The sequence below is a fragment of the Harmonia axyridis genome, chromosome 4, assembly GCF_914767665.1.
Source record: "Harmonia axyridis chromosome 4, icHarAxyr1.1, whole genome shotgun sequence".
NCBI lineage: Eukaryota > Metazoa > Arthropoda > Insecta > Coleoptera > Coccinellidae > Harmonia > Harmonia axyridis.
In genome coordinates this window covers 15,923,743-15,948,103 of record NC_059504.1, presented here as the reverse complement: position 1 = coordinate 15,948,103, position 24,361 = coordinate 15,923,743, and the positions used below count along the sequence as shown (strand labels likewise).

Genomic DNA, 24,361 nt, shown 5'->3' with positions numbered 1-24,361 from the left:
TGAAAAAGTAGAGCTGATAGAGAAAAACGGATTGCATGTACAGATTTAGCGTCCCAATTATAGTTAAAATCAGCTCTAAAATCCCAGGCACCCTGTGGATGATAATGCTAATTGATCTCACTTCTGGGGTAAGTCTCTAATTAGAAGTGGAGAGTAGATTACGTTTTTCTCCGATTTACTGACTCATTTTGCTCATCCCGAGGTTGTTTGTTCCACTTATCGACGAGGGTAGATATTTTTATCTGAAGTCGTCAGTTTCATGTGAACCTTGTGTATTGCTTTTACTTCCGATTTTTGCCGTAATTGGATGTTTACATACAGGATTTCGATATCGAAAGGTTGTTCACATCTGTGGTTCGCGTAACAGACAATACGTACGCTCCTTCCTCCGTCTGTGTTCGCCCATTAGTCTGTGACAATCCGATGACAGCGACCTCTGGCAAATTGAAACCCACTGAAATGAATAGGTGTGCTCTTGTCAGCTCTTGAATTAATACCCGCATCTATACTTGATTAAAGGCAAATAAACACCTTCTACCCATTAAAATATTATGAACGCCTGCATTCTAATGACATCGGCTGTCTGTATATGAGAGACCTTTCGCTTTTTCACCTTGTGTGCCTCGTCTGAAATTGGTATGGTTTGTAATGCTCAACGACAATCGTTCAATTTGCATGAGGTTTTCACTATAAATTACCCGCAGTTCGTGGGTCTCGAGATACAGGCTATACGACATCTGCAACGTATTTTCTCGTAGGAAAAACTCTTGACCGGTAATTAAAAGTTGAAGTATTGTGGAGAGTAATTGCTAACTCTCTCATGGTGAGTAGGGTTTTGAATTCGTTTAGACGATGTGTCAAATGAGTGATTACCTGAAGAGGGCAGTGGTGTAATAAGAGTTGATTCGTGAGGGGGTTTACCTCCACTTTGAAATAGCATAATCTTTCAATTTTTTATAAAATAATTCTTTTTGATGTTAATGTTACTTATATTTCTTCTAATCAATATTCTGTTCCCAATAAACCCCCTCCTCCTTACGCCTATGAAAGAGGGTACTCCTTTTTGTGACTATTGATGGAAGAAATAACAATGCGTCTAGAAATAAACATCTGAATAGAGTCCCAATGTGGAAAATTCTCAATTCTGATGTATTTTATTAGTCATGCAATGTATCTTACATTTCTATCGGAAAAGTGAAAGTTTTCGTGAATTTTCCGGTGGGACATGATACGGCGTGATAGCGTGTAAACTGAAATTTTCGAAAATTTTTAAAACTGATTAAACAGGCTGTAATATGCCGGTTAGCCAAGATATGAACTTGAAATTTGAGTATGGCATGAATCAACTTCTATAAGCTACAAAAAACGTTCATATTTATGGGGTTTCTTGGAATGGTCCAATTTTTTTATATTTTTACAGAATTTTGCGATCGATAATCAGAAAATTACTTGGGTTACGAAAAACTATAGACATTGTCAGAATCTGAAATATCGAATCATTCATATTGAAACCTTGCACGAAGGAGGAAAAAATTGTTGGGAATTAGTCAGGTATTTTATCTAGAAAAAAAATTTTTTTTGTCAAAAATCAAAACTTCCAACATGTACTATTTCTATTACTACTTTTTCCATCAATTTGATGTCGTAGAGCATGGAAATGCTACCAGTTCTGGAACGAGTCCACTACCTCAGAAGTTGAAGCGTGTTAACTGGAATTTTCGAAATTTTTTAAATTATTTTCAACAGGTTGTGATATTGCAGTTCGCTGAGATACGGACAAATTTCAGTATGTTTAAGATGAACTCCAAAGCTATAAAAAACATTTCTCTATTTCAGTATCGTAATGCGTTCATTCCAGTACTAAAAACAGTGCTGTAATGAACTCATTACAGCATTGTTTACCAGTTATATTTTCCATTTTGTGGTTATCTACACTGACTTACGATCCTATGAAATTTTAACACTCGTCAATTGTGAATATAATATAATTTAGATATAGTGAAATGACTGGCAACATTATTCGCAATTTCTCTTAATTCTGGTGGTATTAAATCAGACATAATTCAGGAATTTTACGTGTAATTATAAATTATTTTAAAATTCAAAATGAACGATTCAAATTTAAATTCCATAATCGATTTTTTAACTGTCACACCAACTGCCAAGATACAATTCAAACGTCAGTAGGATGTATAATCTGAATTTTTCATTGAATTTCGACAATATTTCACAAAATTTGATTGAAATAGAGAAAATATCGTCTATAACTCGTTGCAGAAGGTAATTCCAACACTCGCTCGTTCCTTCGTCGCTCTTTTTCGAATTTCGCATTCGTGTTGAAATAGGAGCCCATTCTGCAACTTGTTTTAGGATATACTACTGTATTCGAAAGGTTTCTGACTTATCGTTTGGATGACGTTTATGGTAATGGTCAATTTTTACTGATTTTCTCCGACTTTCGAGTTCGATATTTCAGAAAGTACGAGGGCTATCGGAAAACAGTAAACGGTGTTAGAATCTACTATTGCGATTCACCAAAATTTCGAACTTACACGCAAACCGAAGCTATAATATAGGAAATAATCATAGAGACAACAAGAATTAATGAACAATTGTATCTGCCACCTTCACCGGACCAATCGCAGATGGCGCCACACGTCCAGGAACCGTCCGACAACCGGAAATGCACTCCACATCTTTTTTATTCGCCAGAGAAGTAATAACTCAATCGGATTCGTTGCGCTCGAGAAAATTGCACGAAATTCATCATTCATCATCGTATTGAGTTGTCCGACCGGACGACAGAAGGCGCTGTTCGCAGTTCGCATCAGGTAGACGAATAAAAAAAACGGCCTAATCGATCTCCGAAAGTGTTCGATGGGCCGATAGCGGGGCCACCGAAAAACATGCTATTAAAGAAACGCCGATCCGAAATCCACCCTGTAAATAGGCAGGGACCGGCGTGTTATTTCGGCCGGGCCGAATGTGTAATCAGTAGCGTAACAGGGTGGGGCCACGTCGGCGGAATGGTAATTTTCCGACGGGGTCTCTCTCGGTCACACTTCGTTATTAGGGGGGGACTTGGGTGGTTTGGGTTTTGTTATTAATTTTCTTTTTTTTTTTAATTTGGGTGTTTTGTCGCTGGCGTTATTCAAATTAGCGGGTTTGGGGACGTGGGTTGGTGTTGTGGATGGTCAGGTGGTTTTTAGAGGTTAGAATATTGGTGTTTTCATGAATAATGCTGTGTAATCGCTCGATTAATGAAATATTTCAAGACCCTTGGAAAATTTCTGACTCAATCGAAGAACACTGCAAGTTTCAGACTATGGTTTTTTATTTTCTTTTTTAACGCTTTATATTTCGACTCGAGAAAAAAAACATGAAAAAAATAAAAAATTCTACGAATATGGAAAATATAACTCATCATCGTCATACTGTTTGAAGAATAAGGAAAGACGTGAAGTCAGGAGTTTTTGAGCACTCGTTCATTCATTTCAACTATATTCACCATGATATTTATAGTTTGATAAGTAATATATAAATCATCTTAGGTATATAGTATTGAAAAGTAGTAAAAAGCGATCTTATTTGTTTATGGTTTACATTTAAAAAAGCACAAGTTTGTATTATAACTTCAAATCTTAATGCAATGAGGAAGAAATTATTACAACAATGGATTCTACTCAAAAAAATACCAGTAGAATGTTCTATAATCATGATTATAGCATTATAGTTATGAGAACTTTTCATTTTGCGCCATTATTCAATTTTTTCTTATATCTTTGGAAACAATTGAACTTATGAAACTCCAGTTTTGACCTTATAAATTTTCTTTAAAATCGAGCCTGAAAATGTGCCAATCATTTTTTTCTTGGTCAAACGGATTCTTTGATCACCTCACTAGACAACGAATTTGGGACACCCGATACAATTACAGAGCTGGATACACAAAATTCTACATATATACAGGTTGTTCCTCAATTGGGTGTACAAACGAACAATACAGATTCCTCAGATCATTTTAACAAAAATTTCTAAAACATGGGCCCGCAAAGGCTTTGTTATACAGAGTGTTTAAATTAAATAAAAATTTTTGCAACTCAAATTTGGCATTGATATTTTAATTTGAAGTTCTCATCATGTTATATGCTATTTTTCAATGCAAATTTACAGGATGATATTTTTTCTGGAACAATGCCCGTTTATTTTCTTCAGAACCTATTTCAGGTGAACCACTGGTAGTTTACAAAAATGTGAAAAGAAACTTCAGTCCAGTACTAGACTTTTTGGTTTCTTGTAGTTTTGTCGAATTTGCTACCACTTTCAAGAAATAAAATTTCAAACAATTCTTTTGTAATCCACAGGAAAATCCAAATTTTCATAAAGATTCAGTTTGTAAGCTGTGATGAAGTTTTGATATACTTGATACTTTTGATACACCCTGTATCTCGAAAATAATAGTTTGCGGGCTCATTTTCAAAGGACTTTATTTCTTAAAATTATCCAAGGCATCTTTCATTTCTACTTGTACCTCCAATTCAGGAACTCTTTGCATAATGCGAAATTGAAAAAAATTTATCCATTGTTGAAACCACGAAAATCTTATAATGAAACACTATAAATGAACCGAATGAATTTTCTTATTATGGTTTTCAAATAATCAATATAGGTTCATTCAAAGATAATGTTAAGATATAAAAGGCTTTAAAAACAAATAATCAACCAAAGCCAGAATTTCATTTTAATTTTCGACCAACACCCGTACATGGCGCCCAAATTCAATCCACTCACAATTTTTCCGGGGACTTACCATTTCCGTTCCTTCCAACACTTCCTTCTACCAGATGTTGTGCGGTCCAATCCAATTTTTTTTTTCACCTCCCGAATTCGATGCGCCACTGATCTAATGGCCGTACCACCTGTCTTAAGCGACTGATTGATTACGAAACTGATTGATTAGCTTCAAATTAAGTCTAATTACACATCGGGTCCTAATGAAATTACCGCCCAACAGAACCAAACCCCCCCTCCCCTCCAACACCACCATCAAAATTAACTGTCCAGCTATTGCCGTAAATAAAACAATTAATTCGTTGTTTATGCTCGCCGTGTAAATATTTAAATTCAGTGCGCTGTTCGGTAGCCGTTTTTGATTGATCACCACCACCCGGAATTAGTTTTTTCTTTGAATAATCGAACCCCGGACGGGGTTCAAACTGATTAAAAATTCAAGACGGTACATCGGGTTTGTTTATCTATGTGTGTGAATGTGGAATTTGAAATTGGGGCGTTTTTTTTGGAATATATGTTGAATTTTTTTCTGTTGGCACCTCTTCCTACTCACGTACCGGTCACATGTCGATTCAGAACTGTCGATCTAGCCTGATGATGCAACCCTAGAATGCACTACACACGATACGATTAAATCCAACGACTTAAGAGGGGTATATACCACATGGCATTCTCAAACGTTCCTCTGATTTACCGTCCTTTTCTACCACATGCAAGAATTCATAATACGTTTTTACGTCTTTATTTTTAATTTTAGAAGAACCGTATTTTTAGCGTTTGACAAGACTGCTTCATATTTTTATGTGACAATGCATAAAAAAATAAATGTTTGTTCATATCATGCATATATTTATTCTTCAATAAAAATTCATCTGATTCTTTTTTCCATTCCAAAAAAAAATAATAAATAAGGACTTTCCGCAATGACGAACTCTTCAAAATGAATAATAGTAAAAACCTCATATAAATGGATGGTCTCTAGCGTAAAATAATTAATTTTTGAACAGATAGTTCAAACCCTTCAAGACGTGAATTTCATTACACACTTTCAAATCTTCTGAATATTTCTGTTATACGTCCGATAGCTGTAGAATTGTAGAGAAAAAGGGAATTGTATTGGTTATGTCATTTAATCATGGAAATAAACAAATTGACAACACAATCGACTATATTCATCGTATTGTAGACAAAGAAGATGGTACTGAGTACGACTTAGTACTGGTATCTTGTGAATAAGGAAATTCACTTTCAAATTTGTCTACAATACGACGTTCATGTTGAGCATGAATTCTTCTCAAATTTCTCTGCACAAATAAACACCGATTTTGATAGAATAATTCAAGAATTTCTATTCTAATTGTTGATTCGCGAACTTGTTCTACCGATTATGTGGCTTTTGTATTTTTATATTTTGTGTGATATTCATATCTATCTTTGCCTCGAACCAATATTACCTTCAATGACATAAATTATTACTGATTACAAAAGGAAATAATATTATATTGTGTATGTGGTGCAAAAAATGAACATTTCTTAATAGTGTCGCAACTAAAAGAGTAAGTAGTAATTTTCGTACTCGTTTTCGTACGTGTTGCACGCTACTTTTTCTACTATTGTGAATAGGTAGTAAACTTTCACTAATTAGATACTAAAAACGCCCAAGTTGAACTGTTTCATTTCAAAATGGCCTTCTGAGTTTGTATTTTCTACGTTTCCATAGAATATGCCCGATTTTATCGGTCTATTAGCTTGTGGAATTATTCTGCACAGTTTGAACTGTGGCAAAATGATTTTACACAGGTTTTAACCGTTCAATATAAAATAGGTATTATCAATAGAAATAATTCAATTTGAAATGGTTATAACGGCAACTCTGTGTATTATTCTTTTGACATTTCTTACGTCATTTGTGTTCAGTAGGTTAGGTTAGGTTAGGTTCAGTATAATAACGGTATTTCCAATAAGAGATTATAATAGCAACACTGTATTATGTGTTGATATTTCTTACGTCATTTGTGTACAGTAGGTTATACCAGTTGATCATGAAAAGATACACGCTTCAAAGACATCTTTAAATCGTTCTACCAAAATCAGTGCCCACTTGTGAATATAAAGAGAAATTTAAGAAGAATTTATGGGCGACATTATTCGGTTAATAGACTCAATAATCGTCGTATTGTAGACATATTTGAAAGTGAATTTTCATTACCTACACAATACAAGAGTTCCCGTAGCAATACTGAGCCATACTTGGCATCATCACTCTCAAATTTCTCTACGAGTCAATTCACTGAATAATACCGCCCATGAATTGTTCTATCAATTCAAAAATAAGCCCTGATTTTGATAAGACATTTCAACAATTTCTAAACATTTAAGAAGCGTGTATCTTTCCAAAAGGCATAACCTACGGCGCACAAATGTCATAAGAAATGTCCGAAAATATTATTGCCATTATAACAATTTCAAATTGAATAATTTTCATTGCAAATCCCTTTACAACATGATTTTTACGTATATATTACCTAATACCTATGCGGAATATTTTGTTTTGAAAGCAAGTAAACAATAAAAAAAAGGGTATTATCAAAAAAAAATTAATGTCCGTCTTCCTTGACAGACGTAATTCGACGTTAACGGATCTAACGTAGCTTCCGCTTGCGCAAATACTCCAAAAAGCGGTAAGATCAAAGAATTTCACTTCATCGTACCTCTGTTTTCAATCTTTTTCGTCTGACCCCCGTAGAAATTTTCGCCGAGACGATTTCATGAGACCACACGTCGTCAACACTTCGAATGTAGCAATTTTCGACTGAACCCTTCCGAACATCAAAGGAAGATATCAGTTTCATATCCAAGAAAACATAACTTTCGAAATGGCCTGAGCTCTAGGTCCGGATGAGTTACAAGAATTCTCCCGGCGTGTCATATTGGATATCGCTATTTTGGAAACTTAACGAGCTGTAACGGAGTTTGGGCATGATGCTCTCGCTAATTAGTTAATAAACTGCTCAACCAAGAAGATGACCGGCATAATTTTGTGGCATATCGATTTCTTCGAAACTGCTTGAGATATCTCCATGAATCTGGGACAACGGCGATTGCATTCAGGAGAAAAGGAGAGGAGAAAGGAGAAAATACATGCAGACAAACTCAAAACCTGAAAAGACCCTGTCAGGAATGTGACATAGTAATCCATTCTTCAATTCACTGAGCTCCAATGTCTTTAATACAAATTTGATATGGAAGTGTCGAAAAAAACAATGAATTAGGCGTGAAAAATTGTTCAAGTCTGAGTTTCTGCTCATTCGGAAACCAAAAGAAACAATGAGGACAATTTACTTGTCATAAAAGGAGCTGCACAAACGACTTTCACTCTCAGAGAACCTTCCTGTGGTAAGCAAAGGAAAAGGCAGCAAAAGAAGGGTTTCGAGAGAAAGAGGAGAACAAAAAAGAGAACTACTCTGGTGGATTCTTCAGGAATGGAAGTTGTAGATAGATATGCGAGTGTCGAAATAAAAAACAATGAATTAGGCGAGAAAAAAATGTTTGAGCCAGAGTTTCTGCTCACTCGGAAATCAAAGGAAACAAAAACGCCAATTAACTTGTTATAAAAGGAGCTGCACAAACGACTTTTACTATCAGAGAACCTTTCCGTGGTAGGCATAGGAAAAGGCATAGTAGAGTGGTGAAAACACTTTTGAGGTGGACAATCATGTCCACCTCAAAAGTGTAAAGGGTTATATAGTACTGCAACCTGGTCTAGGTATCAACCTAGACCAGGTTGCAGTACTATATAACCCTTTACCCATTCAGTGAATTCTCACAGGTTCTTAATCAAGGATTTTATTTATACATATTTGGAAAAAAGAGATAACTAAAAAAAGCTGGTGGTATGAATAAAATCCTTGTACTAGAATTCACTGAATATATAGGTAAACATAGGTCCCATCATCATTTATCAGGACCCTTTATATAGTCAATCAGTACAGATAGAATGCAATTAGGTACATTAATTTTTTGCACGTTGAACCTTTATGTAAAAAGAGGACAGCTATTATAACGGTTCAGATCATACTTAACACAGTGAGAACAAAGAGTTTTGAAAACAGATAAAGAATAGGAAATAAAATCATAGCAAGGAAGGCATACCACAAGGAGCATATTAGGACATATTTTATTTTTCATATACATATATTAATTAATTGATTGGAGAAGCATTGTAGAACTGATGGTGTTGTTTGCTGATGATACCAATGTATGACTAAGGGATGCACAATTATTAAAAAAAATACTGATATTTCCACCAGAATAGAAAAATGGCTACATTGTCAAAAACTGCAACTCAACAATGGAAAAACGAGTATTGTATGCTTCACAATAATATCTTTAACAAAATATCCCAGAACAGCTAAAGATTGGTGGAGCAGATTTAGAATTTACAAACAGCTATTTGTATTCGTTATGTTATACCATCAGAGTGCTGTCCAAATAACTAAGGAAAGAACTACGAGTATTGAACACTATTTTGCTTACTTCGAATCGAGAATGAGATATTGAATAGTATATTCTAAAACAAGTTGCAGAATGGGCTCCTATTCCAACACGAATGCGAAATTCGAAAACGAGCGACGAAGGAGCGAGTTTTGGAACGCATGAGTGTTGGAATTGCCTTCTGCAACGAGTATTAGACGATATTTTCTCTATTTCAGTCAAGTTTTGCGAATTATTGTCGAAATTCAATGAAAAATTCAGATTATATATCCTAGTGACTTTTGTATTGTATCTTGGCAGTTGGTGTGACTGTTAAGAAAATTGACAGATAACGGAATTTGAATATGAATCGTATGTTTCGAATTTATACATACTTTACAATTACACATTAAATTCGTGAATTATATCTGACGAAATCGATTTAACACTACTAGAATTATGAGAATTTGCGGATATGTAGCAAATCATTTCTCTATATCCCCAAATTATGTTATATTGACAATTATTGTTGTTTGTTGAAATTTAATAGGATTGGAAGTCAGCATAGACAACCACAAAACAAAAAATATATCTGAAAACGATGCTGTAATAAGTTCCTTACAGCACTGTTTTTAGAACTGTAATGCACTGATTACGATACAGAAATAGAGAAATAATTTTTTATTGATCGAATAGAAATATTAATAACATCTTTATTACCTAGTCCCAGAAGAAGGTATAGAGAATTTTTGTAGAGGTTTATTTAGAGACCATAAGACTCTCACAGTCTGTACATCCAAGAATTCCGGAATTGATTTTTCGAAATAACAACTATTTCGGAAATGATTTGAGTGAGAAAGTTTGCCATTGAGTTGCCTGAGAATGTTAAATAGATCACCAAATTTCCTCAGAAGGAAAACAAATACAAAAAAATTAAAATTGTTAAAGAGATAATTATCTATTATTATAGAGTCAAATAATTCAAGAGAATTTTTTAGTAAGTTGTACATTTTTCTTTTTTGACACTATTCTTCTTATTGCGAATTGTATTAACTAGAAATGAAGATGTCTATTCTATTCTATTGATAATGGAGTATAAAATCAATAAGAACTTTCTACACTCAACGAACATCGATAATACTCTTCCAATCCTATACAATTTTCATCTGACGGTTTGATATACCTCCTGCTAATGAAATATCTGCATAACAATAATCAAACCATGTAAACCTCACTAGTACGTTATCTGATTCCTAGAATCCAGCCTGCTTTCGCTTTGCTCTATTGATAGTGTGAAAAAGTGTTAATGTTAGTGCATTTGAAAGCAGTTCAGCCTTTGCGAATTTCACGGTTTTTCAAGCAAAGCACACTCTGTCTACCGGGTTGGTAAATTAGCAGGTTTTTCTATGCGTTCACGACCATAATAATTAAAACAACTCAACCGCATTATTTTTATGATTTTCTTTCACTTTCAGTTGGCAATAATAAGGGTCATTGGGAACTATTGGATTTCGTTAAACTCTCTATGGGAAAATTTGTGCACGACTTTCAGCAATTATTTTGTTGTTGGGTGTTTAGAGATGAAAGGAATTAAGATGTGGTGATCTAATGGGATTTCCTAATTGTAATTTTATTTCTAGTTGAAGAAGTAAAATTCATTCGACTACTTTCTTGCTCGTAGTATATTCTCATCGTGTTATATTCAGCATTGTTCAATACCTTGAAGTATTATTGAAGTTAGTTTTTTGAGTTGTATGTAAACAAATTGAAGGACTAGCACCTTCGCCATTTTGTAAATTTTACTGCAAACAATGACATTTATCCTGAATGTTAAGCTGGTAATGTCTGGGATATAGCCAATTTCGATTATTTCATATATTTGTAAACCAATAAATGTGAAATATATCAAATTTTCTAAGGTCACAAATTTATACATTGCTGCTGAGTTGTTTAGCAGTTTCAGGAAATACACTCACCATTTTCATAGAAAAATTTCCGTTTCTATCATCAAAGATGGCCTGTTTCCATAAATTCCTATGCAATAATTTCAAAAGTATGGTCTAAGCAGTGAAAACACAATTTGTATTTTAAATTGGACTTCATTCGTCAACATCTACCATCAAAAGTGATACATATACTCCAATGCCTCTCTTACATTGCAATACCTTTTCTGTATGAATATTCGACTTTGCTTTCGAAATAGGCTTCAACCTCAATAAGTACTCCTTCATTGCAGTCAAATTTTTTTCCCTGCAGCAATCTTAAGAGGTTGTCAAGAATACAATAATCACTGAAGGCCAGATCTGAGGATAGATGGAAGCGCAATTTGTTCAATTTGACCATGGTTTTTATTGATTTTTGATAAGGGGCATTGCCTTGAAGAAAAATAATTTTTTTTTTTATAATTGAGGTAGGTTTTTTCAACTTATGCATTCAATCGATCCAATTTCGTTTATGGTTTTACCTTCGTCAAGATAGCTAATGTTCAATATACCTTACATGTCTCAAAGTACGGATGGCGTAATCTTGCCAGCTGATTTTTGAGATTTTGCTCGGTTTGGACGGCATTCACTGAATGCTTTTCACTCAGTTGACGCTCTAAACATCGATACTGCGTGTTGCTTATGATCAGCGGTTCGAACCTATTTCTAACAAAACATTCTCATGTTTACACAAAATAGTGTGATTACACTGCCTTCTGATGTCTTCAACTCCACCGCTATCTCAAGGTACACTTTCCTAGGAGAGTTTCCGTCGAACGCCGTGTTTCGACGACCAATCGCAATTGTAGTAAACGCGTACCTCCACCCAGCTACGCCATTGATAGAATTGCGATTGGTTAGATGAAGTCGTCGAAACGTGGCGGTCGACGGAAACTCTCCGAGGAAAACTTCTAACCATTTGATGTTTTCTGAAACGATTGCCGAATTTGGGTGACCAGAGCGTTTAACATCGTTGATGGTTCTTTAACTAACTTTCAACTCAACATACCACTTTTTAACCGATTTTGTCGAAAGTGCAGACTTTGAAGCCTTATAAATCCAATTTTTTGCTTGCACAACAGTATTTTTTCTCATGAAGAAATAGTTTATAAAGATCACTCCATTAGAAAGTCTCCTTTAAAGAGAGCTTGGAAAGCTTAGGAAAATGCGGGTTATTTAGAGTTGGCTATTCTGATTACTAGTGATCTATTGCTTGAATTTGGTACTATTCCAAAGAAATTGAAATGTTGTTGACAAATGAAGAAAATTTTATATAGTATTTGGTGTATAAAGTGAAAATGAACGTAGATAATTGACACAACAGGCCGAGGTTATGATTCGTAGGCAAAGAGCATGCGCTAATGAAAAGTCTCCTTTATCTTTCCATAAAAAGCAACTAACCAGACTTTATGAATTATGATGAAGGGCATATCAAAGCTTTCTTAAACCTCGAAATTGGTTTATGGAACACGTTTCATTTGTAAAGCAGACTTTTCATGTAAAAGGAGACTTTCGATTATGGAACTGGCCCTTAACCTTTAATATCTCGATTATTGTTTCAAATTTTGACGCGCATCCTTTAAATCTTGGTACCAACGAGAAAAATAGTTATCTGAAACTCGCAGTGCCATCTGTTCACCAAGTCCGAGACTTATCGAGCGACGCGTTATTTGTCGTCCAGTGTGTTCGTCTAGCTTTCATACAGCCTGTGTGTGGTCTGTCCGCGGCTCGACACTTCCCAGCAGCTCTAACTTCTCCTATTACCACGGTCTCGGGTTGTAAGGGATCCGTTATTATGGTACGCCTCCTCATACGGCCCCGGGGTCGATCGTCTCTTCATCTCCCTCAACTACCTTTCAGGAAACTCATGCCAGATTATGCATAATCCAACTACTCGTTCTCGGGAATATATTCGAGGCTTTATGGACCGTCGGGCCATAGAGCGAAATGCCAGTTTCGAGCTGCTGCATCGAGAAGGATACGCGATAGTGTAGAGATGGGATTTTTTGAGGGACGGGTGCGGGTTTTGACGCCTCTGTGGGGCAGGTTCGGCTCCAGAGTTTTTTCAGTTTTCGATTTTTGCACTGGGTGTTCCTAGATTGGAGGTACAAAGGAAAATGAGAGATATTTTGGATAACTAAAAAAAAAAATTCTATGAACAATGGTTGTTTGAGTTGAATTGCCCTTTTTTGACAAGAACTCAAATGAATCTTATTAGTTAAGTACGAAAACTCATAATCAATTTATTCATCACAGCTTACTAACTGGATTTTTAAATAATTTGGATTTTCATGGTATAACTAGAGAATTGTTTGAAAGCGTTTTTTTAGAAATGGGTACCAACTACGACAAAACTACAAAAAACCAAAAGTGTAGTACTGTACCAAAGATTCTTCTTACATTTTTTCAAACCACCAGTGGTCCATCAAAAAAAAAATGGAAGAAAAAAGAGGACTCTACTCCAGAAAAAAAATCATCCTATAGATTTGCATTCAAAACTGACATATCACATGATGAAAACTTAAAATTGGAATATTTATGCCAAATTTAAGTCGAATATCTATTTTTTTTCTTGATTATTTTCAATTGGATGGCCACGAAATTCAACAGATCATATCCAGTAATAAAGACCAATGTTTCAACATTTTTAATGATTTGTTCTCTCAATTTTTCGAGTTGCAAATTTTTTTTTTGTGTTGATGTGAGATAAAATAATTGTTATTCATCTACCAAGAGCATTGAGAAGTTGCTTATGCCTGACGGCGATGACTTGCCTCTGGACATGCGTCATGAGGCATTGGACCAAATTTTCAATGATAAAGAAACAAGAACAAGAAAAGAAACAATGCAAAGTTCTGGCTAGAGAAGATGTTCTTAAATTTATTCATGAGGCCGGAAGGAACTATTTTAGTGTGACAAGTTGTATTAATATTTGGTGAATGCCGACGGCTAAAACTTGTGATGCTAGTTATTCACTTTAAATATCATATTATGCGCTTGAGTATTCTCCGATTCAAGAGAAAATAATAAACTAAAGTGTAAAGTTGGCAATACATATTGAGATATCCATCGGCAATACATATTGACATATCCATCGCCAAGTGCAAAAAAAAGATTCCTTCGAGCCGGATTTGAACCAGCGACCTATGGATATCAACTTTCTCTTTCCTCTACAGTCCACCGCTCTACCAACTGAGCTATCGAAGGTTGTTGCTTAAAATGTGCAAAAATGTTGACCAGTATCTAAAGGTTAACTTAAAACGTTCTAGACTAGATCTCCGTTATAACTGTAACTGATAATAATGATATTTCAATATCTAACTCAACTCTCGGATTATTGAGGATATTTGAAATAACTTCTGAACTTATTGAAACTTATTTTACGACCCAAAACCAGAAGAATCAGCTAAAAAAACCATCCATCCAAAAGACAAGCTTCCGAATGTCATCTCAATCTTCATCTCTTTTTCCCCCCTCCTCATTTCCACCATTTTCATTATCTACCGACTTTACATTTTATATTTTTCCTGTTGATTCCTTCTCTTATCACTCGTTTAAATTCTCAAGGGTTGGAATTTTTACCGCCAATTAATTTTATTGAGAGCCTCCGCTTTCCACCGAAGGCCCCCGTTCCCGGGCCCCCTTGGGATTACGGCATTCATTAGAGCTGTACCGTCCCCGTGTAATTTTCGGCAAACTGTGTTTTGTACGTCAACTTTACGTCTGGGGCAACGTGGGGTCTGTCAACCAAACGTCACTTCCGTTCTCTGTGCTCGTTTCGCATTATCGAATTTGAATTTCAGTGAAACATACATCGGGGGAATTGCCTCGGGGATCTCGTGTGAGTTTTGATTTTGTAATTGATGTGAGAAAACGATGTCATTCTGCTTACGGAATTATCTTGATGTGTGACACCTCGTGAAATTTTTATTTGTGCGTCAAGTGATTACTGAAGGAGAGAATTTCGAATTGTGGGAACTTCTATGGCCGTGCATCGATTTTCTTCTTCGAAATGTGACATTTCGTTGTCACAGAATCTCCAGCTCCAACCCACAGTTTATCTAGCTCCAACCCACAGTTCATCTAGCTCTAACCCACAGTTTATCTAGCTCCAACCCACAGTTCATCTAGCTCCAACCCACAGTTTATCTAACTCTAACCCACAGTTTATCAAGCTCCATCCAAAACTATGGAGAAACCTAAAACTTCAAGATAAATTCGACCAGACATAACAATTAAACACCGATTCAGGACTTCATCGTCAAGATAGGACCATTCTTCGGACGTCTATGTTACCCATCATGAGTTATATCTCCTCCCTTCTTTAGATCGAAGATCTGATCCGATATCGGAACAAATTAGCCTCGAAATTATAGGCTTTTAGAGGCCGCTATCTTCGACGGCCTCGGGTCCAATCGATTATAACATCGCGCAATAACAGTCCCCGGCCCAGATGGTCGGACTGGTCTGGTCTGCCTGCGAGAAGAGAGGGCCATAACTCAAAATGTTACACTTTGCGTTTGCGGTACTGTAATTTCAGGGCGGCAAATTAACACTGATCATGTTTCTTTTTTAATCGATTTTCAGATTTCGATTCGGGTGTGAGGTTAGGTTCGTGTTGACACCGGCAATAAGTCATCCGGAAATTTTTTTTCTCTGGCCATTGTTCTCTGTGGTTTGGGTGGAGGTGCCAATTTGGGGAGAAAGAGCGATATTTTTATCGTCTCGATCGGAGGATTTCTACAGTTCTTCGTACGTTTTTCAGCGCTCTTTCTTCGACCAGATTGCCTATAGCAGCGTTTTTCAAACAGTGATGGGGGGGTGCACAAGAGATTAAAAATGAAATGATAGAGAAAGATTTAGAAAAATATTCATTGATATTTTATTTTACAATGACAAAGAAACACTTTGAGGACTAACTAATGGCTCTAAATTTGGTTCCATGTTAGATATGATTACTCTGAGTTCATTTTCTACGTGAAGTTCAATTCTGTATTTGGATTTCGATACATCCACCGAGGACTAAAGTGGAATATACAAGCCCTAGGCTTAAATTAAGAAGAAGAAGAAGAAGATTTCGATAAGATAAGACGTTTTGTTTTCAGAATACAGTGTTGAAGTTTGATCTTTTTCAAAGTTTTTTCTCGCATTCCTTCCCTTCACAAGATATTTAACTCAAATTAGGCACAGATATTCCAATCTGGAGTTTTCCCCATGTGAAATACTAATTTTGAATGCAAATCTATAGGGTGCTATTTTTACTGGAACAGTATCCGCTTCTTTCCAACCAAATGTTTTTTGATGCACCACTGGCAGTTTGGGAAAATGTAAAAAGAAACTTTGGTCCAATAGGTACTATAAGTTTTGGTTTCTTGTAGTTTTGTCGTATCTGCTATCGAATTGGAGAAAAAACATTCAAACAATTGTCTAGTAATCTTCAGGAAAATCCAAATTATTATGAAGATCCAGTTAGTAAGCTGTGATGAATAAATTTTTCTATTAGTTTTGGCACCTATTCACCCAATCTTCAGTGAAAATTAATATACGAGAAGATTCGATAAACTTGTAGGTATAATCACCACAAAAAACAGGAATACAAGCAATACCCTGTAACTCAAAAATAAAGCGTTTGCGGGCCTATGTTTATAGGACTTCTTTTCTCGAAATTATCCGAAGAATCTCTCATTTTTCTTTGTACCTTCAATTCTGTAACACCCAGTATTTTGTTAGATACACATATCTAACAAGTCTCAACCCAAAAAGAAAGTGTTCACCTGAAGAGGTAAAATGATTTAAATTGAAGAATTTAAATCATTTTTTAGGTAATTTAATCCAATTCTAACCTTATTTATCTCCTCGAAACTAACTGCTAATCTAAATCGACGTAGACGCCAGATCCACCTCTAAGATAAATATTCAACGCGAAATTTTTCATCGTCTTCGTTAATAGTTTCATCAAAAACACCCACTACTGAACTAACTTCCTGTAATATACCTGTCAGCGTAAACTGCAGGTATTAATTTTTTCACAAAATTTTTACGATAAATGACCATAATATTTACGTTCTTCCATATCACAGACCTGTTTATGATTGCTGGTCGACGCAAGGCAAACATTTACGTTTATAAATCAACAGTTTCAGGTGATTAATATGAGGTACAATGTTTGTATCTGGTTCATGTGAAACATTTTAACACCCTTGGCAAGGAAGTGTAAAAATTGGCTGACGTCAATGCAGAAGCAGAACCAGAACCGACAGTGTGTTCTTCACGTTATTGAATGAAGTACCTAAACAAATCGATCTTCTTCAATTCTGATCTTTTTCAAGATCGGTTTCAACAAAGAACTTATCATCAAATTACTATCAAAAGAACTGATCCGCCATTTCTGTTGAAAGATTCCTCTTTTTTTCGAAATAGGCTTCAACCTCGGTAATCACTTCTGTATAGAAGTCAAATTCCTTTCGCTGAAGCATCTTTAAACTGTTGTTGTCGATGGAGCATCGTCTGACAAACATTAATCATGCCATTGCTTTGCTTGCACATAATCTTTTTTCATCAAAAACAGTTCCTTATCAAAACTAGAAACTCGTTTATAATCCATTTTTCAAACAACAATAAATGTAGCATCACTTAACCTTCAATATCTCGATCCAATCCATAGAGTAATAAACATAGATAGAGGGAGTGTACTCAATTTTTACATGTCCCCAACATGGTAAGATTACGTTGTCGGATTGTGATTCATTTTCAAATCCATAATTTCATTATATCGTTATGAATGTATATTATATTGAATGAAATATATTTATTGGAATGATTTCTGATTAAATATGCAATTTGAATATTTGGAATCGCATATTTTTCCTAATTGACGAATTTATAATAAGCAGAATATTTATTATTTTCTGTATCTACCTGCTGAAATCCAAGGTTTGGCAACTTTTGCTCTCCTAGTGTCATCGGTTGTTTTACGTCTTTCGGCGGGCTTGGAATTTGTTTTCTGAATTTCTTTTATATTTAGGTATTTATTTCAATATATTCTGAGTTAATATGAAACTTTGATTGACTATGGGACATCGGAAGTGCGTTTTTTGTGGAGAAACTCGCGAATTGATTCAAATATCGTATCACTGATATGTTTTCATTTCCGCGCTCTCCATGTCAAATTTGAAAGTTCATGTTGGGGAAAAATTTGCTTACTGAAATGACATATGCTCCCTCTGTCTATGCTTATTACTCTGATATCCAATCCCAACTGTATGTTTCAAAATTTTGACACGTAAATTTTGAAGCTTGATAAAAACATTGACGTGCCATATATGCGCCAGGCCCGGAACTTATTGTGTGACGTGATAGTACTGGAATTTTACATTTTGTCTTCAAAAACCCCAAGAGCGTTTTTAATGACTACCTGATGTGAGAACTAATTGCATGTCATTTTCTAAATAGGGCATTTGGTATGTGATTTTTCTAGCTTGAAAATTCGAAGCAATTCGATATTTAAGGGTTAAAATATTTCGGATTGTTATTCAGGCACTATAATAATCCACATTTCAACATTCAATTAACATTTCCGAACTGGGAGGACCTCAAACCATGATGAGAAAATGTGGTAACGTCAATCAGCCAAATTACACATATTAAGAACGAAATCCCTCAATATCCCATTTCAAGATAAACGTCCAAACCACAATTTTTCACCCGAAAAGCCCGAGCCCAAGACGTCCACCATCTGCGTAGCGGCCCGCTTCACATAAGTGAGAAATATACTAACAGGTTGCTGGTCGTGGGATACCGAACAGAACCCTTAATCATACCTCATGCGATATTTACCGGAACGGCTGTCACGATTATATTTATTTCGACGTTTTTCGGCTACCCTCGTATTCTATTAACGCCCAGAAAGCCACCAATCAACGATGCTGTCGGAGCTAAAGGCCTTTTAATTAATATTTTAAGCTGTTTTGCTGCACACCGTGACGCGTCGGCAGTTTTGAGCGGAACTTTCGCTGGTAGCATAAATTTCGACGAATTGGTTGGGCCAAATATAACAACAAAAAAAACTTGATTGGGCGAACTCACAATGTCTTCAATTTGGTGGTTCGGTGTTTTGATGCCATTTTCTACAATAATTGCAATGCCATAGAAAGGTTAAACAGCAATACATCAAATCAAAATTGAAATGGGAGTGACGAAGGAAAATTAATGAACTAGGCTAAAATAGATACTCACCTAAAACCTAACCTAGACTAACCTCACAAAAAAAAACCAAAGACAATAAATCACAAGATCTTGGTGGCCAATTCACATCGCCTAAACTAGAGATTACGCGTCCTGGGAATTTTCCTTGCTAGAACAACATCCCTTACAACTCTGTACAAATAATTAATTTCAGATCCAAAAACTCAAACTCAAACAATATGCAAATTTGAATATTTGGAATCCGATGATCTTCCTAATTGTCGAATTTATAATAAGCAAAATATTTATCATTTTCTGTATCTACCTGCTGAAATCCAAGGTTTGGCAACTTTTGATCTCCTCGGTTGTTTCATGTCGTTTGGCGCGCTTGAAGTTTGTTTTCTGAATTTCTGATATATTAAGGTATTCATCTCAATATATTTTGAATTGATAGGAAACGTCGATTCACTATGGGACATAAAAAGTGCGTTCTTCGTGGAGAAACTCGCGAATTGAGTGAAATATCAGATCACTAATATGTTTTTATTTCCGCGCGCTTCATGTTAAATTTGATAGTTCATGTTGGGGACAAAATTTGCTTACTGAAAATGACATATGTTCCCTTTTTCTATGTTTATTATGTTTATTACTCTATGGATTTGCTAAAATAATTTGTGACGTTTCATAGAGTATAGATTATCAAGATAGAAATTTGAGGCTTCGTTGTATGATTTTTCACAAGTAAATACTCGACAATTACGCAAGTTTATGTCGTAGTCAAATACATTTTGAAATTATTTTTTCTTTGTTAATTCTTTCCTATTTCCACCTAAAAATCCAACTTATTTGCTCTTCATCCCAACAATTTCACAAGCATCAGGTGTGCTTTCAACTAATTAACGAACCTCAAGACCCATCAAACTCCCAAAAAAAGTGTTCACAGAAGCAATTTTCGATGAATACTAATTAGAACGGAGGTATACGCCGTTGCTGGCTTAAAAAAAAATACGAGGCACGCTGACAGTGAGTAGTAAAAATAAATGTGTGGTCCCAAGATAGGCAAAGCAGATGGTTCTTTGCCAATTAGCGAGGCAGATCGATCTCGAACGAATTGGATCATTTATTACCTTAAGTACGCAATTAAAGACTGTTTTAACGTTGAATAATTAAGAAATCGCATGTCTAGTAATTCGGGGAAGCGGAGGAAGTGTTGTTCAGTGGCTTAATGCTTATGAATAATACGAAAATGCGAAATTAAGAGATATACATCGGTAGAAATTAATGCGGATTTGTGGTGTGAAGGATGATCTTGGATTGTATGGGGAGCTTTACGTATAAAGTAAAAATTGTTGTGAGATCATTCAGAAACTGAAAGGTTGGTAACACCAAATGTCAATCTAATCAGCTGTCAAATACATGGATTATTGACAATTGATCAGTTGACATTTGCTTTGATCAACCTTCCATAAAACGAGCTTTAGCAATTCAATTTGGCTCGTAAAGGTCAACATCTCGGTCAACATCAACTTTAGAGGTGAGCCTCATCATCGAAAACGATATTGTAATCGTTATGGCTCCTGATGGTTTAAAGATCCAATTGGTGGAATTGCTCTTTCGTTCAAAATTATTACCTACTACCTTTATGTCAGCAATGTAACATTAATTCAAGTACAAATTATGTACCCTTGAGAATCAATATTGTTGAAAAAACATCTTAACGCGTTTTTTTTTCATTTCTTCAATCAAAATTATCTATTATCAGATAGTTTTTGATGATGCATTGAAGTCCCATACGAAAAAAAGTATGAGTGACCAAAAATTGAACGAGCAATTCAAAAATGATTTTTAGTTTGAGAGAGAGCACAAATTGAGTAGACAGTTATTAAATTATTGACAATTGTACAATTTTGGATAATTTATTTTTCGTTCAATTCTTTTTAATATTATGTCAGTTAGAATTGTATTTCTAGACAAAAAAGTATATATCAAAAAGATATATCATATAGTGAACGTTTGGTCACAATATTGTCATAATTTTGATGTTCATATTAAATTGCCTTCATCAAGCAGACTCATTTGGCCAGTATAATTTAAACAAATTTTTTATTGAATAGATTTAACATTAGTCAAAATAAAAAATAGAATTCTCTTAAATTATTATTTCAATTTCAAATGTTGATTTGTATATCCATTTCACTGAAGAGTAAGACAGAAGATCTAAGAGTACCTGTTGAGATTGCTATCTCTTTCAGTTGGCCTAGGGTGTCCAAAAATGGAAGTAGGGAAAGGATGTATTTCTAGAAAAAAAAAGTATATATCAAAATACAGGCTGACTCGGAATTAGATTTGAACCTTGGAGGACGTGTTAGTATGGCTCATTTGCTGTCGTTTGACCCATAATTAACAGTTTTCGAGATATTTGAGTTCTTGTAATTTTTGAAAGCTTCATCGGCTCACTTTATTTTTCGTCAATTTTTTCTTCGTTGACTAAATTAGATAATAACTTAAGATTATTTTCGTGGCCAGCCAGAAGTCTGAACCTAACACTATTAGAATAGAAGAAGCAGCGAGAAAATTGAGATTAAATTTCAGGCGAAAAGTAACAACTGGAGAAATAAGAAAGAAGGCACATGATTGAATAAGGAATGGTGAAGGTCATTTCAAACATCATTCATGAATATATTTTCCAACATTTCCAATATTGGTCAACGTAGAAAAATTGAGGAAAAATGAAGTAAGGTTAGAAATTTTTTAAAAATACAAGAATTCAAATATCTCGGAAACTGATTTTCGGTAATCAACAAATATGGCTCAATCGACAACAAATTATTGATACTAACACCTCCTTCAAAGTTCACTTCTAATTTGGAAACACCCTTATACATATATAGTAGATAGTAAAGGTCTTGGAACAATATCGTCATAATTTTGATATTTTACTGGATAGAATTGATCCATTAAGTGTTAACCCTCAGAACCATAGAATATCTTCCAGGGACCGAACTGATTTGTTTCGACTTTTTTCATTTATTCTCAACTTAAAAACCCCACAGACCAAATCCACAAGAACCGCTCCCTCTCCTTCACAAGAAAATCAAGATGGCCAGCGCCCGTTTCCTCTCCACCACGCAATTATCTTTTTCAATAACGCCGCCTTTCTAATTGCCCCAACAAAACAAAAGATAAAAACCTCGGCAACAGCAATCTAGATCTCATTAGTTCTCTTGGTGTGGCGTTGCATCTGCCGTCTAGATACCGAATAAATTCAATTTCGAAACGGCTGATAGCGTTGAAAGTGCCCGATTTACGACCGACCATAGACGATTAATAAAAATTTTGATCTTATTTTCTGTGGCCGCGACGTCCCAGAGAGAGAGAGATTGAAAGGGCAATTACACCGTTTGAAGCGCTTGGTATGCAGGACGGACGCTGACGTTTGCTCTTCTATGGCTAATCGGCTATTTTTGGACCACCGAAATGCCATGCGGTGCGCCGGAGATGTCAGCCGGCTTGATCTCGAAATAAGAAGGATTTGGAAAACGTGATGTCATAATTTTGTATCTTAGAATGTATATTTCCCTCATAATGGTTATGGTCTGTATATCACCTATGGTTTGTAAGTATGTGGTACGTATATGTCAAATTCCTCCAAAACCGGTGACTATTTCCTCAAACTTCGGTGAGTTATCTGTCACCAGAGCAACCGTCCTTTTAATCTGGTAAGGTCATTTTAATTTTCAGATTATTGTTTATGAACAATTTTTCATTACATCTAACACTCATCAACTTTATTATTTCAATTATAAAACAAATACCCTTCAGAGCCATTAAGAACCTTTCGCTATTTACAAATTTATAACAAAATTCTGTCAATAGAAAATTTGGTTGACCAATGAGAAGTGTCAAGCGGTCCGTAAATACGAAGCAGGTTACCTGAAACATTGAAAACCACTAGTAACCGCTCTGAAATTATCGGCGATATATGGACCATACCCAATGTAGGGCGAGGATCTTCGTGGCTGAGAAGGCGATCGCGTAGGGAGTCAAAATTCAACAAATTCAACAAATTCAACAAAAATTACATGTGTAGAAATTCAGTCAGGAACAAAAAGGAAGGAATACAAACAATATTGTACATAGGCGTACAACTTTGCTTCGAGGCTTTATTGTGAAAAACTGGTTATACATTTATGATTCAAAGTATTATCCATCGCTGACCACTACTCCCCCATCTTCGGGGCAGCGTACGAATCTCGCGTTGACAAAACTGATCATCTTTTGAAGCGATCCACGAATCGATCCAATTTTTCACTTTTTCATAAGACCGGAAGTGCTGGTCAGCCAGGCCGTGTGCCTTTGATCGAAACAAGTAATAGTCCGAGGGAGCAACGTGTGGAAAATACGGCGGGTGGGGTAGGACTTCCCATTTCAACGTTTCTAGGTACGTCCTGACCACTTTCGCAACATGAGGTCTAGCATTGTCATGCTGAAAAATCACTTTAACATGTCTCTCGTTGTATTGCGGCCATTTATCTTTCAATGTTCGGCTCAAACGCATTAATTGCGCTCGATAACGATCGCTTGTGATTGTTTCAGTCGGTTTGAACAACTCATAATACACTACGCCGAGATAGTACCAACAAATACTGAGCATGACCTTGAAACCGTGAATATTTGGTTTGGCCATCGACGTGGAAGCATGGCCTGGATATCACCATGATTTCCTGCGCTTGGGATTATCGAAATGAACCCAGTTTTCTTCTCCAGTTACAATGCGATGCAGAAATACCTTCCATCAGCTTGCAAGCAGCTGTTCACAAGCAAATAAACGCTGTTCAACATCTCTCAACTTCAACTCGTAGGGCACCCAATTTCCTTGTTTCTGAATCATTCCCTCGGCTTGTTGCGTCACTCCCAATGATCCTGCCAAT

At 35.6% G+C, this 24,361-nt stretch overlaps 1 protein-coding gene and 1 non-coding gene across 4 annotated transcripts in view; one reads left to right on the top strand and one right to left on the bottom strand.

Annotated features, from left to right (window-relative positions):
- Positions 1-24,361, top strand: part of LOC123678103 (T-box transcription factor TBX20-like) — a 79,912-nt gene that overhangs the window by 18,648 nt on the left and 36,903 nt on the right. The gene's annotated exons all lie outside the window — the stretch shown is intronic.
- Positions 14,363-14,453, bottom strand: Trnay-gua. The gene is given in 2 exon segments: positions 14,363-14,398; positions 14,417-14,453. It is a non-coding gene; the product is annotated as a tRNA-Tyr (tRNA).